The sequence below is a fragment of the Podarcis tiliguerta genome (assembly GCF_965153285.1).
Source record: "Podarcis tiliguerta genome assembly, chromosome: 11".
NCBI lineage: Eukaryota > Metazoa > Chordata > Lepidosauria > Squamata > Lacertidae > Podarcis > Podarcis tiliguerta.
Window position 1 is genome coordinate 25895073 of NC_139544.1, and position 19487 is coordinate 25914559.

At 41.8% G+C, this 19487-nt stretch overlaps 1 protein-coding gene across 2 annotated transcripts in view; it reads left to right on the top strand.

Moving 5' to 3' along the window:
• ST8SIA4 (ST8 alpha-N-acetyl-neuraminide alpha-2,8-sialyltransferase 4) overlaps positions 1-19487 on the top strand; it is an 87961-nt gene that overhangs the window by 60459 nt on the left and 8015 nt on the right. The gene's annotated exons all lie outside the window — the stretch shown is intronic.

Sequence of the window (19487 nt, forward strand, 5' to 3'; positions counted from 1 at the left end):
CAAAGCAGTGCCATTGTAACAAAGTTCGACAAGGAATTGAGTAAATTCATTGAATATATAAGGAATAATTGTAGAAGCTTAAAGACTGTAGCAGGGCTAATATAAATCTTGTGACTTGGACAGAGTGTAAATAAGAACCTGTAAGAGTGGATCTTAATTATGAAAACCGATGTAGGGAAGGAGGGAAGTCTGGGCGTGATAATGTGCATGGTAAATAAGAAGACGTAATAATGTTGAACGTAAGAGTATATATTTTATTTATTCTTGTTTTGGAAAATCAATAAAAAGCATTTTAAAAAACAACAACAAAGCAGTGCCATTGTAACCACACCCCGATCCATCTTCCTTAAGATGGAAACAAATATGTGTATGTGTAATAATATTCTCTACCATTGGCTCCCCCCTTTGGGGTAACTTGGCTACCATACTTGCCCAAAGCAAGCCTGTTTCTCTTCCAGTCATCTCAATTTAAAGCCAAAAAATGTAGGAAACAAAAAAGTGTAGGGAAAATCTGAAAAATATTTATTGAAATTGGGCTGAGGGCCACATGCCCTCAGTATTGTGTACAGTGGTGCCTCGCAAGACGAAATTAATTCGTTCTGCGAGTTTTTTCGTCTTGCGAAGCACCAATGTGTATTGACGGTTTCCCACAGGAATGCATTGGCGGTTTTTAAAAAAAGGTGCAAGACGTTTCGTCTTGCGAAGCAAGCCCATAGGGAAATCCGTCTTGCGAAGCAACTCAGAAAACGAAAAACTCTTTCGTCTTCCGAGGCATTCGTCTTGCGAGGTACCACTGTATTTGGCTGGGGAGGGCGGGGTATAAATAAAAATTATTATTATTATTATTAGTGTCAGACCAGGGTTAAAATCCTTACCCAGCCCTGAGTGACCTTGGGCCAGTCATAATATGTTAGGCTGACCTATCTCAGAGAGGTAGGACCATGTATGCTACCTGGAGTTCCCTGCAGGAAAGGTGGGATATAAATGTAATAATGAGGATGGTGTTGTTGCTGAGAATGCCCTATAAAAATGCTTCTTTCTGAAATATATGATGAAAAATAATTCTGTCGCAGCATTGTAATTAATGCATTCTGTAGGGAAAGGGGAGGGAAACAAATTCTGTTGCTAAGGCACCATAGTTACAGATGAATAGCCAATGTAAGGAGTTCCACTTTTGTTGGGGGGGGGGGAGTGTTTCCACACTCTTATTATTTACAATGCTATTCCTGAGTCCTTAATCCTAATTGCCATATTCTCCAAAGAAAAATGTTTTGTGTGCGTATGTGTGTGTGTGTGGAGAAATAATTTTAGAGCTGCTCCTTGCTAATTTTTTTCAGCTTGTGTCATTTAATTTCATAGGTCTTTACAATGCTTGAAATATTTATTTTTAATAAGAATAGGCAAGTTTCGGGTAAATACGGAAAGCAAAGGTGTTGGGGGAATTAGTATCAACCAGGTTTTGGGTTTTTTAAATTGGGGAAAAAATACTACTTTTTTAAGGCTGCCAAATTCTATGCCCGCATCTTGACAGAAGGTTATCTTTTTAAAGAGGGCACATACATTTGCAATGACGGATGTTGCAAAGGCACTGATAACCCCCCAAAGCAAATGAAAGCAAGGAAATTTCCATGGAGAGAGTAGCTCTCTGCCACATGAAAGGCATTAGGTTTCCCCAATGGTCTCATCTTTCTCTACCTCTCAGCTTCCAAATAGTATCTCTCCTGCCCACTCTGTCAAAGGGGTTCAGGGGCAAAGGGTGGACATATGTTTCCTCTGTGAGTCTGTCTCTCCACCATCTTCTTCTGCGATGTGCTTACATGGACCAGTATTTTGAGTGATGAGACTGAGATACAGTGTAATTACATTGTTGAAGTCATCCATTTATGTTTAGGGAATTATATCCATTGCTGTCCATCCATTTGTGGACAGCTCATTGATCCAGTTGAGGATTCCCAAAAATGGAAGGGGGAGGGATACAATTTTTGCTGATTCCCTTACACCCCCATAAAAACCCTGGTCTAGAGTGTTGGGGTGCCCTCTAGAATGTCATGAGAGGTGGCATAGAGGACTGCAGGAAAAGGTGAAATGTGGAAAAGTCCTTATGAGGATGACAGGACAGTGTTGGCTACAACCCAGTGTTGTTGTTTTTAAAATGACTGAATAAATGAAACCATCCTTGTACCAGGGATTTATTTAGGGAAGAGTCCACTGCAAAGCAGCTAAAATAATGAGAGATGTGCAGAAATGCAGTTGTGCTCTTGTGCATATCCCATTTATTTCACATTTCAACCTATTTCTTTCTTGAAAAATAAGAACACTTTATTTTTGTCCTGGGGATGCAAGTCAGAGTGATTTATCGTGCCCTTAAGGTCTGTCGGATGTTGCTCATTCAGTCAGATGCTTCAGTAGTGCTGCTGACACAACTAAGGAGAGGGAAATACCTACGAGAGTGGGGGAAAACATTTGTCTGCCTCCCCCCCCCCCCATAGATAAGAAAAGTGGTCATATGAATTTAAAATTGTACCTATTAAAATGTATTTAATTTTGGCCTGCTACCATGCTGAAACAAACATTTACGTAGACATATGTGCATCTTTCTCACACACATGTGGAACCCACCAGTTAATAACTTTGTCATGATAATCGCAAACATATTTATTGTCTCCCGGTTTGTTTTGTTGCCATTTTATGTGTCCAGATATTTAGTTCCTTTCGGTGTTCACAATGTAAGATATATATATATATATATATATATATATATATATATATATATATATATAATAGTACATTGTAACATAAAGGTTGTAATCCAACAGCCAAGTAACACAAATGCCTCTGGTACTTCCCTGTCGTCAGCTATGAAACAACTTGTAGCAGTGTCTCCATAGCTATTGATGCTTTTGGTCTCACACATCCTGAAGTGTACTGAGTATACATAAATGCTTTGTCTTGCCATATGACAGTTACTTGACATGACACATGAATTACACTCTGTCATGCAGTTTTCATACCGTGTTTGGGGGAACCCTGAGGTTGCTTAGAATAAGCATTGGCTGAGTTCTTGAGAACATTTTTGTTCTTTGCAAGCTGGGGAAGAAGCTCTTGTCTGTGCATTCCACGAGCTCACTGTATATCTTAGAATATGCTCATGCAACCTGACAATCTAGATTTCCATGGGCTGCTAAGCAGACAAGTCTATGTAGAACTGGATCCCTGAACATACTGTTGCAATGTTCTTTTTACAAGCAAATTCTCACACTCTCAAGTATTGCGTGCGGAATTACCAATAAAGAAAGTACAGCTGTACTAATATGAATCAAATCACTTGAGAGAAGGGACTTTATAAAAGTGTAGTTTGCTTTAAAACATTGGGCCATATTTACAGGGTAACAAGATATGAAATGAGAGCATAGAACATATATTTTAAAAAATGCATTAGTGGTAGGTGTAATAGTGGAAACACATTTCAACAGCTTTTTAAGCATTCTTAAAGAGTAAAGTAAAGGTAAAGGTACCCCTGACCATTAGGTCCAGTCGTGGACAACTCTGGGGTTGCGGCGCTCATCTCGCTCTGTAGGCCGAGGGAGCCAATGTTTGTCCGCAGACAGCTTCTGGGTCATGTGGCCAGCATGACTAAGCCGCTTCTGGTGAACCAGAGCAGCGCACAGAAACACCGTTGACCTTCCCGCCGGAGCGGTAACTATTTATCTACTTGCACTTTAACATGCTTTCGAACTGCTAGGTTGGCAGGAGCAGGGACCGAACAACAGGAGCTCACCCCACCGCAGGGATTCGAACCGCCAACCTTCTGATCGGCAAGTCCTAGCCTCTGTGGTTTAGACCACAGCACCACCCGCGTCCCATTCTTAAACAGTAAGCCTTTCTTTAAAAAGTCTTTCCCAGATTACCTCTGAGATTGCCCCAAAGGAAGGGAAGAAGCCAAGGTGATATGAGGGGGCAGGTGTCAAAACCATTCTGACATATATTGTCTTAACTGGCTCGAATATGAGCTTTGCTAGTTTTATGTCTGACCTAAAAGGGTCTCCTGTAAGCATTCTTTAACACTAGATTATTTAAGTTACAGGATATGACCTATAGTCCTATAACCTAATATTTCCTGATTATATTATTAAGCAATGTGAACCTTCCTGATGATCCACAACAATCCACCTGCCAGGAATGTAACACTGGAGCTCTACTCCACCTGGTAAGCTTCTGTTTACATTTCAGCCTTTTAAAAACAAAGAGCTTCCAGAAACAGAACACTTAACCAGCAATATCAACATTACCAGCTTAACCAAGCTTCTTCTGCCTGAAGCCTTTCTTGACTCTTTCTGGAAATAAGACTAGGGCAGACAAAATTCAGATGAATAGAAGTCTAATCATATTTTAAACTGTTGGGCTGAGAGTTCAGCAGTAAAAAGTACAGTAGGTTTCTAGGTCAGAGGTTGCAGCGTGAGTCAACCAGAGTGAATGAGTCTGCTCGAATCAAAATTATTTCAACTCCTATTCTCACTTTCCCCTCTTAATATCTCTGCAAGATCATTAACAACACTCCAGTCATTAATAATAATAATAATAATAATAATAATAATAATAATTTATTATTATTTATACCCTGCCCATCTGGCTGAGTTTCCCCAGCCACTCAGGGCAGCTCCCAATTAAGTGTTAAAAACAATACAGCATTGTTTTGTTTGTTGAAGCAAAGATTACCAGGCAAGCTCCTAAGCCAGCAAGAGTTTACAAAAGTAGTTTTAAACTAAGTGAAACAATATGCTGGAGAAGAAATTTCTGGGATAGGAATAAGTCTATTTTTGTCTCCTGTCCATTACGCTAGAAAGTGTGAAAATGATTGGTGTAGATCATTGCTGAACTGTTTCACAAGTCATCTCTTAATTGCTATTAGATTGCTGTCTAAAAGGCATAACTGATGACTCTTAGTGCTTGGCAGAGAAATAGAGGCACATCTAACCATTGTGAAATGACATGTTCATGCATACTAGAAGGCAACCTTAAGGTACATGTATCTAAAAATAATTTCAGAAGGAACCATGAAAACTGAAATCCTGTCCTAACAGTAAATTAAGTGGAGTTAGTATTGTGCTATGTCACTAGAATAAAAAAGAACATTCACGTGTTAGTGGAGAACTTAGAATTGTCCATACATATGATTGTCTTACAACACAGCTCATTTATCTTGGTATTTATTTATTTTGAATTATTGCTAACATGCTCTTCCCCACAAAGAACCCAGTAAACAAAACTAAAATCCAGTGTATCGCAGCACAGCAATATAAATAAATGCAGAGAAGAAAGTATCTAGCTGACTTTATGTGACTTGCTTACATTACACAACCACAAGGAGGAATAAGGGTGAAATTCAAATCAGTGTGCATTTATAGACAAATCTGCCTAATTTACATTTTCTGAAGCACAGCCTTCTTTTGAAATGTGCTCTTCTCTGAATATTGCAATGCGGTATTCTTCAGCTATGTAATGTGTACAAAAATGCATATATTAAAGAGTGCATATGAATGCATATATTAGTGGAAATGACCTATATAAAATTTGTGGGTTTTTTAAAAAAAGAAAATAGCATATAAAATGCATTATATAAGGGGAAATTGTTTTGCGCATATGTGCATACTAGCCAAAACTGCATACAAAAATGAGTATATTAGGAGAAATTAGTATAGAAATTAGGAGAAATTGGGAGAAGTGTGCATATTAGCCAAAACTGCATACAAAAGTGAGTATATTAGGAGAAATTAGGAGAAATTTGCATACAAAAATGAGTATATTAGGAGAAATTAGGAGAAATGCTGCCACGTTTTCATTAGGACTTTTTTGGGGGGTGGGGTTCCCTCCAAAAAATATTGCAAACTGACATGGAAATGTGGAAATCTGAATTTAAGGGTGGGAAACTGAGAAACTGAAATTGATTGGCCCATACCTAACCACCAGTGTTCAGTTAAGATTCAGCTGCCAGTCCAGGTGCCTTAGTGATGTGGAACAGAGAGGGATGTCATATTGACTTGCAGCAAAATACCTTGGCCCAGCTCTGCTTAGGCCACAGTTCTGATGAGCACACTTATTCAAAAATAAACCCATTGATTGCAGAGGGATTTACTTTCTAGTAAGCATTGCTTAATAGGCAGTAAGCCTCATGAAAACAGTGGACAGACTGACTTCCTGCGAAGCAGACATAGGATTGTGCTACATGTTCTAATTGGCTGTAAAGCTGCAGTAGCTGAAGCTTCTTGTTCAATAGGAGAACAGGGGACATAAAATTAAAGGCCATACTAATGGCCTTTTCATTCAATATCTGCTTTGCAAACAGGAATCTTGTTGTTCCTGCAATATTTAGCAGAAACACTTAGCATTGACTGAGGTCAAAGTGGGAAGGAGGAGGAGGAGGAGGTAGTATTGATTCACTGAGTGGAACTTGTCATTAAAGGAAGATTGAATGTTTGACTCTTATCTCCCTTTATTACAGTGTGTTTTTACCTTGGATAAAACAGCTGTTTGTCTTATTTTACGTTACCTACTTGAGAATGCTCTTTAGCTAATGCTCATATGTTGACATTATACTGACACATTTATATGGTGCAGTTTGGCACACAGTGGCTGCTGAAACCGTCACTTGGGTGACACATTATCTGGACCTGAACCAAAGACCATGATAGTGAGCTGCATATATGGAGTGTGTGGTGGTGGACTTTTTGGAACTGGGGCCACCAAGCCAGGAACTCCAGATACGATACAGTGGTACCTCGGGTTAAGAACTTAATTCGTTCTGGAGGTTCATTCTTAACCTGAAACCATTCTTAACCCGAGGTACCACTTTAGCTAATGCCCCCCCAACCGCCGCACTGCACAATTTCTGTTCTCATCCTGAAGCAAAGTTCTTAACCTGAGGTACTATTTCTGGATTAGCAGAGTCTGTAGCCTGAAGCGTCTGTAACCTGAAGTACCACTGTACTGAGAAGCTGGTTAAAAAAAAAAGGAAGAAAATTCCAGGCACACAGAGCTCTTCCACATGTCTAAATGCAATCAAATTGCAGATGTATAGACAGTTTCATTGTGTGGATAGTTATTTGTATATCTGGCTAAACTGCTTCTGCGACTCACAAATTGCTACTTTCAACAAAAATCACTTTGGGGTCATTTTGAAAACAGCAAGTATGGGTATGTTGATTGTTTTCCTTCCTTGTTATCTGTGTTTCCCAAACTTGGGTTTCCAGCTGTTTCTGGACTACACTTCCCATCATCCCTGATCACTGGTCTTGCTAGCTAGGGATGATGGGAGTTGTAGTCCAAAAACAGCTGGAGACCCAAGTTTAGGAAACACTGTTTTATATTGTACCATGACTGTGCATTGTTGTTTTGCAAGAATGGAACCTGCAGTCAGAGCCTAACAATCTAGGATCCAGGGGAACCTCAGGCCCGTGGCAGGATCCAACCCTTCAGGCATCTCTGTCTGGCCACACTCCCTCCCTGAACACACCGTCTTTCTCCTGGCCACACCTTTCACTTTGCTTCACGTCCTCCTTGAGCATCATTGGCTGGCTGGAATGTTTCCTTGAACTTTGACAATTATCCTTGCTTGCTTAGCTAGAGGGTGGGGAAGGGTCTGTGATTGTGTGCAGAAACCCCTCTACTGTACAAAGGTAAAAGTTATATTCATGGCTCTGCACACTGTTGCCTCTGGCACCACTGACAAGTGCCCAGAAAGTTGCCTGGGGGGTGGAATGTGGCTCATGTGCTGAAAAAGGTTTCCCGCCCCTGCTATAATTTAACAAAGAGGAAACAAAAGAAGCAGGAATAAACAAGAAAGGGAGGCATGGATAAACAGCAGAAAGCAGATGTGTTTAGTTCATCTGCATGTGCTTAGGCTTAGTTATAGTAGGGCATGGGAACTGGGGAGGGAGGGGTTGTGCCAACGGATTCACAACAAAAGTGGGATTTGGGGAAGGATTTGAGGAAAGGATGAATCAGCTTTTAAGGAACGCACTGGTTTATAAAACCTTCTGCAATATTTGAAATATACTTAGGCTGGGATCCAAAAGCTGCTTCAGGCATTGATTTTTTTTCCCTATTGAAGAAGAGATCTACATGGCACATCACAAATAACTTTTGAAAGTCACCTTTGGTTCAAAAGTGATTCACCGTGTGACATTAGTGCTGCTGTTAAGAGAAATGCAAGCCCTTGGTGCCATTGATCACACAGGACTAGTATCACAGTTCTTTGGACCCCAGATTGATTGATTGGTTGTTCAACATTTCTCATCAAACATAATCCTCTGATGAGGACCAGGTTGACATGGCTTGGGGATTGCTAGAAAGTCCATGGTAGACCTTCTACGTTTTGACACTCCTTAAATACTGTTGTGCTGAGCTGATTTCTTATGACTGTGAATATTTGCTTTTACAAGCATCTCCCCCACAGTTCCTTAAATTTATTTACCCTTCCAATACACAGCTGACCAATCTACATGTTCCTCATCTACAACTGCCAATAACATCTAATCTGACTTTTACATGTCAGTTGTTAAATAGGAATTAACAATGCAAGCATGGCACTTCAGTGTAATAGGGTGGGAAGTTATGTTTCAGGAATGTCTACTTCTTGAAATCAGAAATGGTGTGGCATGATGCATTGTCTCTCTGGATTATGTTGCATAAATGTACATTCTGGGCATTCAATATTTAACCAGCATTTCTCTAAAATTGGCTGCTTCCCCAAACCTGCTCATAGCTGCCTCTTATGTGTAGATGGTGCTATTTTGGCTACACAAAGGACTGTACTTACTCTTAAATTTCAGGATTCCTTACCTCCTGTTTTAAACTTGAACTTTAAACTTGAATCTTTCTATTGCTACCAAGGGAAGCTTTTCCACTTGTCCACAGATCCTCTTGTGAAGAATGCATTCTGGTGCATCTGCAGAGCCAGATATAACACACACACACACACACACACACACACACACACATTCACCCACCTTAAAACATTAAAAAAGGTAAACACAATTTGGAGAATTTCTAACAAATTTATATTCCCCTCTATTTAGAGTGATGTATGTTTAGGACTCCCCCATGCAAATTGCTAGGAGGAAAAAAATGGTCAAAATCTCAGCACAGCTCAAAATTTTATCTTGTCTCATGTGCCATGCCAGATTTTGCAGTATCTGAATAGTCCTTAAGGTGAATCATATTGCAAAGCAATGCTCTAGATTAGTCAGAACAAATCTAGTCAATAATGGCAGTCTGAGCAATATCTATCTTACTTCACCAGCACCCATCTAACATAATTCAAATTCACATCAGTCATTCGGTGTTTTGCATATGAAATCTCACCAACAGAGCTTGGACTCAGGATATTTTTTCTTTAAGGGGAAGAAAAGTGTCTAAACTTTCTCCTTGGTATTTGTTTGCATTTTCCTTGCTTCCCTGTTAACTGCTGCAGGCTGTATTGATAATGCATTCTTTCCCATTAATCTTTTCTGTCCAGAGGAATATTATGGGTTCATTTGTCATTTTAGGGAGGAACTAGGCATTACGCTTGAAACATGAGTGCTCAAACTGAGTTATCTGCCTTCCTCTTCAAAATATTTAGGCACTCTGTGGTGTGGTTTTATGTGCTTTTCCATACCCCCAGGCAAAAGCAGGCAGTGAGGTAGAACAAGTGGTGATGTCACAGCATGCATTACAGAGAGAGGTAAAAGGTAAAGGTACTCCTGACCGTTAGGTCAAGTCGCGGACGATTCTGGGGCTGCGGCGCTTCTCTCACTTTATTGGCCGAGGGAGCCGGCGTTTGTCCACAGACAGCTTCTGGGTCATGTGGCCAGCATGACTAAGCCACTTCTGGGGAACCAGAGCAGCACACGGAAATGCCATTTGCCTTCCCGCTGCAGTGGTACCTATTTATCTACTTGTACTTTGACACGCTTTCGAACTGCTGAGTTGGCAGGAGCAGGTACCGAGCAATGGGAGCTCACCCTATCACGGGGATTCGAACCGCCAACCTTCTGATTGGCAACCTTCTGATTGGCAAGCTCAGTGGTTTAGACCACAGTGCCACCACATCAACCAGGTTCAGTTCTCCCCTTAGATAATGAATGATCGGCTTGCTTATATTTCTGAAGATTCGATGAAGACTGATACAAAATTCTAGAGTCAACCATAGTCAAGTCTGAGGTGGAGTACCTAATTTTTTTCATAAAACAAACTGTTTGCATATAAAATGGGGCATCTATTATACATCAGTTCTAAGTTGTGGGTGGTGGGTGGTGTGTGGTCTAAACCACAGAACCTAGGGCTTGCCGATCAGAAGGTCGGCAGTTTGAATCCCCGTGACGGGGTGAGCTCCCGTTGCTTGGTCCCAGCTCCTGCCCACCTAGCAGTTCGAAAGCATGTCAAAGTGCAAGTAGATAAATAGGTACTGCTCCAGCAGGAAGGTAAAACGGCGTTTCCGTGCACTGCTCTGGTTCGCCAGAAGCGGCTTAGTCATGCTGGCCACATGACCCGGAAGCTGTCTGCAGACAAACGCCAGCTCCCTCGGCCTATAGAGTGAGATGAATGCAGCAACTCCAGAGTCGTCTGTGACTGGACCTAACAGTCAGGGGTACCTTTTTCCTTTACTAAGTTGTATATAATGATTACTTTATCATATACGGATTATATGTTGTATACACAGATTTATATATATTGAATGCACAGCATCAGTTCAATTTACATGAATTTGGCATCCTTTTAAAATGCTGGAACTAGACAGTTTTGAAAACTAGTAGAGGACTGTTGGTATCTTTCTCGTCTTCTTTTAAATATCATATGGCAGTTGTTTGACACGCTGAGACATTTGTGTTTCCCAGAAATAACATCAACATTTGGCGCATTCAGCCACCCTGTGGCATTAGAGCCTGATATTTTCAATCTTCTATGCTCTGGATAAATCGGTGCTATCAGTTCCTAAGAATAAGACTTCAGATGATAAATAGTTCAGGCTGCATATTTAACCTTGTCTTCCTTACAGTCCTATTCTGGGAAATAGATCCCACTCCGTTTGGTGGGGCTGCTCCAGAGTCATTATATTAGGTTTTTACCTTATTCTTGCATATAGTGTTGGGCACATCAGTGGTGGATCGCAGCTTATTCATTCCCTTCTTCTGATTGCGGATATTCTGTATGGCACAGTGGAGCCTGTTTCTTCCTTTGTATTGTTCACGTGTTATTTATATGCAAAAATACACAAGTTGCATTCAGTGAAGGCATGTGCAACATTGAGAAGTTTCCTTAATTGGGATCTCAAGCCAGCTCTTTGGGACAATTAAAGCCAGATGAGACTTTCTGCACTTACCATAAGTGCTCAGAGGAAGGAGTAGAGACAGGTACTTAGCATCCCTGGCAGAAGTCCTTTACCTTCCTTGACATCAGCAAGGACACCTACCAAGTGAGCATCTATGCACCTGCATGGGGCTGAGTGATTTGCTTCCCAGTGCTTAAACACAGAGCAGAGAATCTTTCCGGCCGCCCACCCTTGGCCCTGCAGTGGTGTGTGGCAGTTTGGCAAACTATCTCACCTTTCAAAGAATCACCTTAGACTCATGTCAGAATGTAAGTGAAGTTGACAATGGGAATGTGAATTCCTCCTGGAAGAGAAGCAGATTTGTGGCTGCATGGGGAGGAGAGAGTGGAAATGGAATGGTATTCAACTAAAAGTTACTTAGAACAGACCCACTGAAATTGAAGGGTCTAATGTTTAGTCGTGTCCGACTCTTTGTGACCCCATGGACCAGAGCACGCCAGGCACTCCTGTCTTCCACTGCCTCCCGCAGTTTCAAACCCATGTTAGTAGCTTACCTAGAATAAACCCACTGAAATAAATGAACATGACTAAGTTAGGTCCATTAATTTCAGTGGGTCTGCTCTGAGTAAAACTTTGTTGGATATCACTCTTAATCTTGAGTAAGCAAGCTTTGGATAACATAAAGAAAACTCTTCCAAAAATGTCTTTCCCCCTGGGGAAAATGAGATCAAAGACAAAATAAGGCTTGTACAGTGACAGATGTCAATTATATTACTTAATGCACTACTTGAGGTCCATTGAATAGATTAACAAATTGTGACAAAATGACAAGTACATTCTGTGGTGATTGATGAATTGATGTGTTATCAGGGTCTTCAAACTGCCAGACCCAGAAAAATAGAAATGGTGTGAGATCAGTGTGAAATCATTGCTGAGCAAATGCTGTTACTTATTTTGTATGAATAGGCTGGATTGTTTTATCTTTTCCTGATAGTTTTCTTTTTTATTTATTATGTTTATATTCTTCCTTTTGTTCCTTGATAGGCTTGTGTTTAAGGCAGGGACCAGACCCAGTGCCTTCCAATAATGCCCTGCCATTCCCCAGCTTGTACAGTAATCCAAGGATGTACGAGGTGGGCTATGTTTGTGGTGGTAGCCAACTAACAAGGAAAGCTCTTTGTGTACAAGTGGCTATGTTTCCCCCAAGTTGCACAGATAGCAGACAGCTCACAATGGCTTCAGCCACACCAACCTGATCCTTCATCATATCAGCCATATGGGCAATAACAACTGGCAAAAAATGGCGGGCCTAGAGTAGATCTGCTTGAGGTGGACCTGCAAGTTCTTGCAAGTGAGGTGGCCCCACTTCCTCCTTCACACCACTGCATTTACACAGATGGATTCAATGTGGTGTCCATGTTTAAGACTTGGAAAACTTAGTTTTGTTACTAATCATAGTTTTCACAGATGACACCATTTCCATCATTTTTCTCAAAGGATTTGCTCCAAAAATACTGCTTTCATTATGAGAAAATAACACATGTGTAATGAACAGCTGTGGAGCCATTTAAAGGCATGCATAATGTGCGCCCTTTACTTCCCTCCCCAACACAATCCAGATTGTTCTCATCCAGATATACTCTCATGCATCTTGTTAACAGATGGTCAGCAAGGATTGGGAACTGCATGGTGGACAGCCTCTTGTGTGTGTTCATGTCAGTAGCTCATGTGCAGATAAAACAATTGCTGGATCACATGCACAGGAGATTTTAAATGGGACATTTTATCAGATAATTCTAAAGTGCTTGCTCCATGCCTGTTAAAATTTATGTCCACTGAGGCCTCAAACTGCTTCTTTCCCCCTCCCAACCCCCAATTCCTGTTGGGTCATTGTCTTGGTAATTGTGGTGGGAAGGATTTCTATAAGTAGAATCTGTGTCTTCAAAGAAACACTGCCATGTCAGGATTTCCTAATGACTAAGAATTACCTGAATTTACTCACCCATAGGACAGAAACAGTGCAAGCAGACTATTAATCAAACAATTACTTTTCTGGTTAAGCAATTTTCCAATAATCAGATTTGACTGATCTCTTAGGCAGCAATGCTGTTCACTAACCGGTTCAGTTGCATGATCTAGGAACAAATCATAGAAGCCAAATAAACCCACAGGTCAGTTTTAAAATCATTTAAGCAGAAACTGGAAGCCAGGGATTTACTGGGATGAGATGTGTTATTGACTGATTAATTACAAATTCAGCCTCTGGAAAGGGATTTAAGTTCTAAACTGCAGGTTAAATGCCTCAAGTCATTTTTGTTACTTGGATGCACTTGGATTCTCTCTGAGATGGTTAGAAGCTGCAAAATTTCACTGTGAATTTCAAGGTGTCCTAGATTTATAGAAATTGAGATTGAGCCTGGGCTCCTTTCTCATTTATAAAGTACTCAGCCGTTATTTTTGGTTCTGCCTTTTGGCTTAATATCACCACATCAAGACTTGTGCGGAATGTGGGAAATGTGTCTTTTGTTTGTTCATTTCCCCTCTTATTTTCTAAGGGTCAACTAAAACTACTGAATTTCTTCACGCAGGTACATAGCCAAGTGGAGAAAAGGGTAGTGTGAACCAAGCAGGCAGCAGATGCGATGAGCCAGCATGCATCTGCATTCATTTCAAGAAAATGCAAATTTTGTTCATCATGTGTGCCACCCACTCATATATTTCAATGAGTGAATGTGATTACATTAGACCCATCAATTTCAGTGGGTCTGTTCTAAGTCTGTTTTAGTTGAATACCATTCCATTTGTGGAACACATTTCCATTCTCTCCTTCCCATGCAGCCACAAATCTGCCCTGGAGGGTTGGGGCACCTTCTAGAGCACCTTTGAGGAGGCATGAAGGACCACAAAGAGTAGGAGAAGAAAGGAAAGTCCCCTTGCGCAAGCCCTAAAAGTCTCACCCCCTTTTTATAAGGAAATTGTGTTCATGGCAGCTCACAATATACAAGATAAATGGTCAGTTACACCAGTAAATAAACATGAACAATGCACATTTCAATGGCAACACATTTCTGATCTCATAAGGGCATTTCAATGATGTCCCAAATAACAATTCATAATTTTAATAACCAAACCGATATTTCTTCATAGTTATTAAAAAATCATCCATAATCAGGAGTTGTAGAAAAGAGTGAAACAGAGGGGGGAAGTCTCCCCTCTGGTCCGCTTCCCAGGCCATGCTCCCTTGGCCCACCCACAATTGGCTGAAGACATGGGTGGGCTCTGACAGACCTCGCAACCGAGGAGGAAATGGCATCATCTCCCAGCTGTGCAGGGCCCAGAAGGCTGCTTTGGCCCAGGAGCAGGCCGCCCTGACCCACAACCACCACTCCCTGGCAAGAACAAGGTGACTGGTGTTTCTAGAAACAACTGCCTCTTGGAAAATCCTGAAGCTGAGCCATAAGGCTGATGGTAGCCAAAGAGAGAGACTTTCTCCGCCTCACTTTCTTCCAGTCTATACTTTCTCCAGTTAGGTCTTTGTGTCTCCCCATGTGGACACCATGAGCCAGGATTTATTGCTAGGTTATTGGGTTGCTGTTGGTTGGCACTTGGCAGTCCTATAACTTTCTGCTTTTTTAAGCAAGCGAGAAAACATTTTGTACATTCTCAAAGGCATTGTCTTGTTTTTGGAAGCTCTGTGGGCAAAATGTTGACTAGGAGGGCCTACTGACAAGGATTTTCTTTCGCAAGCACCCAATAAAACCTGGAACTGGTTGTGCTAAGCATATGCCAGCATAGTAAATCTGAATTTGCAGTAGGCACTAGAAATCTAGTCCAGAATAAAAAACTCAGCAGATGTTCACTCTAGGCATGGGTCCAAGCAAAGAAAACTGGGCATTGGCACCAGCCTAACCAAGGAAGCTAGCCCAAGGCAGAGCAGTGCATCTGGCAAATCCCAGATGCTCTATGAGATTCATGTAGAAGGAAGCTGATACCAACTTCCAGCTGATAAACCCAAACTTCTGTATATGGGACAGTGCGTATGAGTGTGTCATCTTCACCTTTCATTTTAAAGTTGCTTCAGCTCCATGGGACCAACTCCACTTTTGTAAATTGTTTGACTACGATGCAAAATGAGGTTGGGTTATTTCTTCTTTCCCTGTGATATGAATGCCAGGGTTATTTGAGCCATAGAAACATATTCTACTGCATTCCTGGAAAGCTGAGACTGTTCATGTTACAAAAAACAAAACAAAAAAAAACCTACAGCCATCACAAGATTCCAGTTTCTGCTGGCTAAAGCTGATCTTTCCCAAAGCAACTTCTTGTTGAGAATTGAATGCCTGGCTTGGGATCCAGAGTTCCATTTCCTTGCTGCTCTTTATTTCCTCTTTATTTCCTTGCTCAGGGTTGAATGCAGGTTCAGTACAGTGGGCAGCCAGTGCTGGCATGAGGTTCTCCTGCCCCACACAATGCCTGTTGAAAGAGGGACCATTGTTCCATCCACAACAGCCAAAGAAGGAGCTCTATGCTATAGGCACATGATGATCAGAACTTCTGTCCAAGCAGGACATTTATAGAAGCCTGCAATCTATTTCTCTAACACTTGTAGTGTTTCTGCACACAGTGGCGAAGTGACATTGTCTCAAATATATGCAGCTGTGCCTTATTCATTATTTCTGCTGCTGTGCTTTTATTCAACTCTTTTAGTAGGACCAAAGAACAATTGCCAACAGAGTTTCCTCCCAGTGTTGGAGGAGCACTTCCTGACATGAGCTTTATATAGCAAATGGGTTGTTTAGATCTATTCCCCCCCCCCCTCGTGTGTTTGCTTCCACACAGTCCATTCTTCTTATTCCTTGGTGTTCACTGCTATTTTGCTGTTTGCCATCCGCACCAGCAGGGGGAGCTTGACTGTTTGTCTTTACTCTGTTACTTTGTTGCTCCTCCACCTTCTCCCATTCTGGACATGTATACAGTTCTCGAACTCAATCTGTTCTGAAAGTCCATTCGACTTGCAAAACCTTCGAAAACCAAGGTGTAGCTTCTGATTGGCTGATTGGCCCCGGAAACAATGCCGATAACCGGAACAAACCAGAACACTTACTTCTGGGTTTGCGGCATTCGGGAGCCTATTTGTTCGTCAACTAAACCGTTTGGGAACCAAGGTACCAATGCACATGTTATTTCTGTACCTGTGCATGTGTACTTAAAAAAAAAAAAAGATCACCAGAAACAGGCAACTATTACCACCTCATAGGTATCATTTTTCACAAAGGACAAAGCGGAGGCTTGAAGTTTTGGCCCTTCAAGACCCATTTCTATGGAGGTTTTGTACAAGCTTGATATCTGGCTATATTTATCTGCTGTTTAATTTTGGGGGAGCAGAGAGGCAGTATAAAAGTCCCCAAGAATACCTTGAAAGACCCCGTAACAGTTGACAGACAATCACACATTTTCCCCACAAAAATGGGGGGGGGGGGCGACAAAATTAGTCTTCCAGAAAACCCCCATATAATAACTTTTTTAAGGCCAGTGTATGTACTGTGATTGCAGACCTTGAGGCAACCATCAGTTACCCACATTTACTGTGTGGAAATCCTCCTTCGAACTGGGTTGTTGAAATTCGGAGGTGCCATTACATTGCAGCAATCGGTGGAAGTAGGTGCCAAATACACAATTCGGAGTCACACTCACATCATTTGATATTGGGGGCTAACTAAACCAAATGGCTAGGTTGTGATTTGATGGTGAACAAATGGTAGGGGATAGTTCTAGAGAACACCCCTCAAAACATCGCCACACACATATCCTGCCCTGAAAATGAGGTGGGGGCTTCCCCCCCCAGTAATGAGTTCCCACACCAGCAGTGACTAGGGCAACATAATAGATTTTTTCTTTTTTTTACAAATTGGATTTTTCACAGTAAGGGAAAATCCGGATTAAAAAAAGAGTTGTGCCTGGCATTTTGATGACGATGATGCCACAAAACCTGCATACATGAGCTGCTGAGATTGCAGAATACATTCCTGGCTGGAAGCATCCAGAGCCTAGTCTGGAACCAAAATATGTATAGCTTTATGTGTCTCATATTCTGCTTCTAACAACAACAAAAGAGCTCCTGGCTGAACTTGTGAAATGGTAAGAAGCTTGAATAAAAATCAAACTTCGGTAAGACAAGTGTTTTGGCTCAGTGTCTGTTTTCAGACTACATTTCTTTTAGGTTTATTCATAGCATACCAGAAAAGTGGCCCTTAATTATCTACTGAAGGATTTGCTGCAAGTCAGGATTCTCCCTCCCTCCCTCCCCCTCTTAACAGACAAGAAAATAACTAAAATTAGCAAATGCTTCACATACTCCATCCCCTCCCCAGGTCTGCTGCTGTTGCTTCAACATTTGCTTTTTAGAGATTTCAAGTCACAACTAATGTAGGCTTTGGAAGGGGGGGGGACCCTGCCCAACATGTGACTGATGACAGCCAAAGCTAAGCCTGGCAAAACAGATTTTAAAAAAATAAAATAAAATAATTGTTGCTATATTCAGAAGGAGATTTTGCTGAAAACCAGAGAAGGGCTGAGGCACAGCATTAACAAAAGAGATAATCCTGTTTGATCGTTTCTATTTCGCACAAATACATTTCCATGTGCTTAAGCCTTCATAGAGTGGGAATGGCATGAGCAAAAGGCTGGTTCTGAGTTCTGGACTGATCATTCTAAACTAAGCAAGGAATTGCAGGTTTGTGAACTGATCACCCTTCCCTTAAGAATTGTTGTTTTTCTAAGTATCATGGTGGACGGTAATGATGGACCGCATTGCGGCACAACAGGATGGGTGGGTAAATCCAATCTCCTTGCCACCTTTATGCCCCTCTTCCCCCAAGCTGCTATTTGCCTTATTGGGGAAGCCATATTGCATCCACATACAGTGGTACCTCTGGTTGCGAACAGGATTCGTTCCGGAGGCCCATTCGCAACATGAGCAGAACGCAACTCACAGCGGCGCGTCTGCGCACATGCGGGTTGTGATTCGCCGCTTCTGCACATGCGCGTGACATCATTTTGCACATCTGCTCATGCGCAAGTGGTGAAACCCAGAAGTAACCCTTTCCAGTACTTCCGGGTCACCATGGGACACAACCTGAAAAAACATATCATGAAGCAAACATAACATGAGGTATGACTGTACATTTCTCCAAAATGAGTAGGAGGAGAAATTATTTGCACATGAAAACAGTGGGGGAAGAGTTAACACCCTTCTTCACCCAGTTGGCTTTGGTCTGTCTTGGGAGACAATGGAGGGGTACACCTTTGGGGTGAAGTCAAACTGTTGGAGGTTACAGTGTTTTGTGTTGTGTATGAACCTATTAGGTCCGTAAATTACCACATAGCATACGTTCAACACACACAAAAATGACAATTTGTTGTTGACAAAGGACAGCTGGACATATAAAGGACCCCATTACCTTCAGTAGCTTAGGGCCTCATCAAACCTAAATCTGGCCCTGTGGAAGAGACATGTTTTGTTGCAGTTGAGGCAGATGAAGACATCCAGTTGTGCTGCTGCAGATGCAACCGGGTGTTTCTAGCCATCATTCCTCCTCTGGTCACAGCTGTGGATAGACAACCTGACTGTTGTTGTACTGTGGTCATCTGCAAGGAATTCCCACAAGGTGGTTCTGATTCAATTTGGGGCTGGAGGCATGGTTGCTATAAAGAGATGCTAGAGCCAGTCACATATCTCAAAAGTCGCAACTGGTTCATCGCATACATACACAGCACCTGATTGACAGTTGCCACTGTCAGCTGGTCACTTGAGCTGGAAGGAGGCTCGCTCCAGATTCTTTCTGCCCCCCCCCCCCTTCCTCCGCTGAGCAACAGAAGGCTCAAATTCAATCTCTGTGTTTACTCACTGCTTTGAAAATACCATTCACCCAAATAATGATGATGATAGCAATAATGCACAAGGCGTATATTGTATCACAAGTGCCCGCTTTAGTGGTGCAACATTTCTGCACCTGATTATGGGCAATTCTCCCTTCACACTGCAGCCCTCTGCCACATAGCTTGTTCAGGAAGGTCCTGCAGCCCTGGGAAGAATGTTTTCAGGGCCACACAGGACTGCAAGGGACAAAACGACAAGGTATCTTCAGCTCATGCAACCGTTGGGTATGAACTGTTGCTG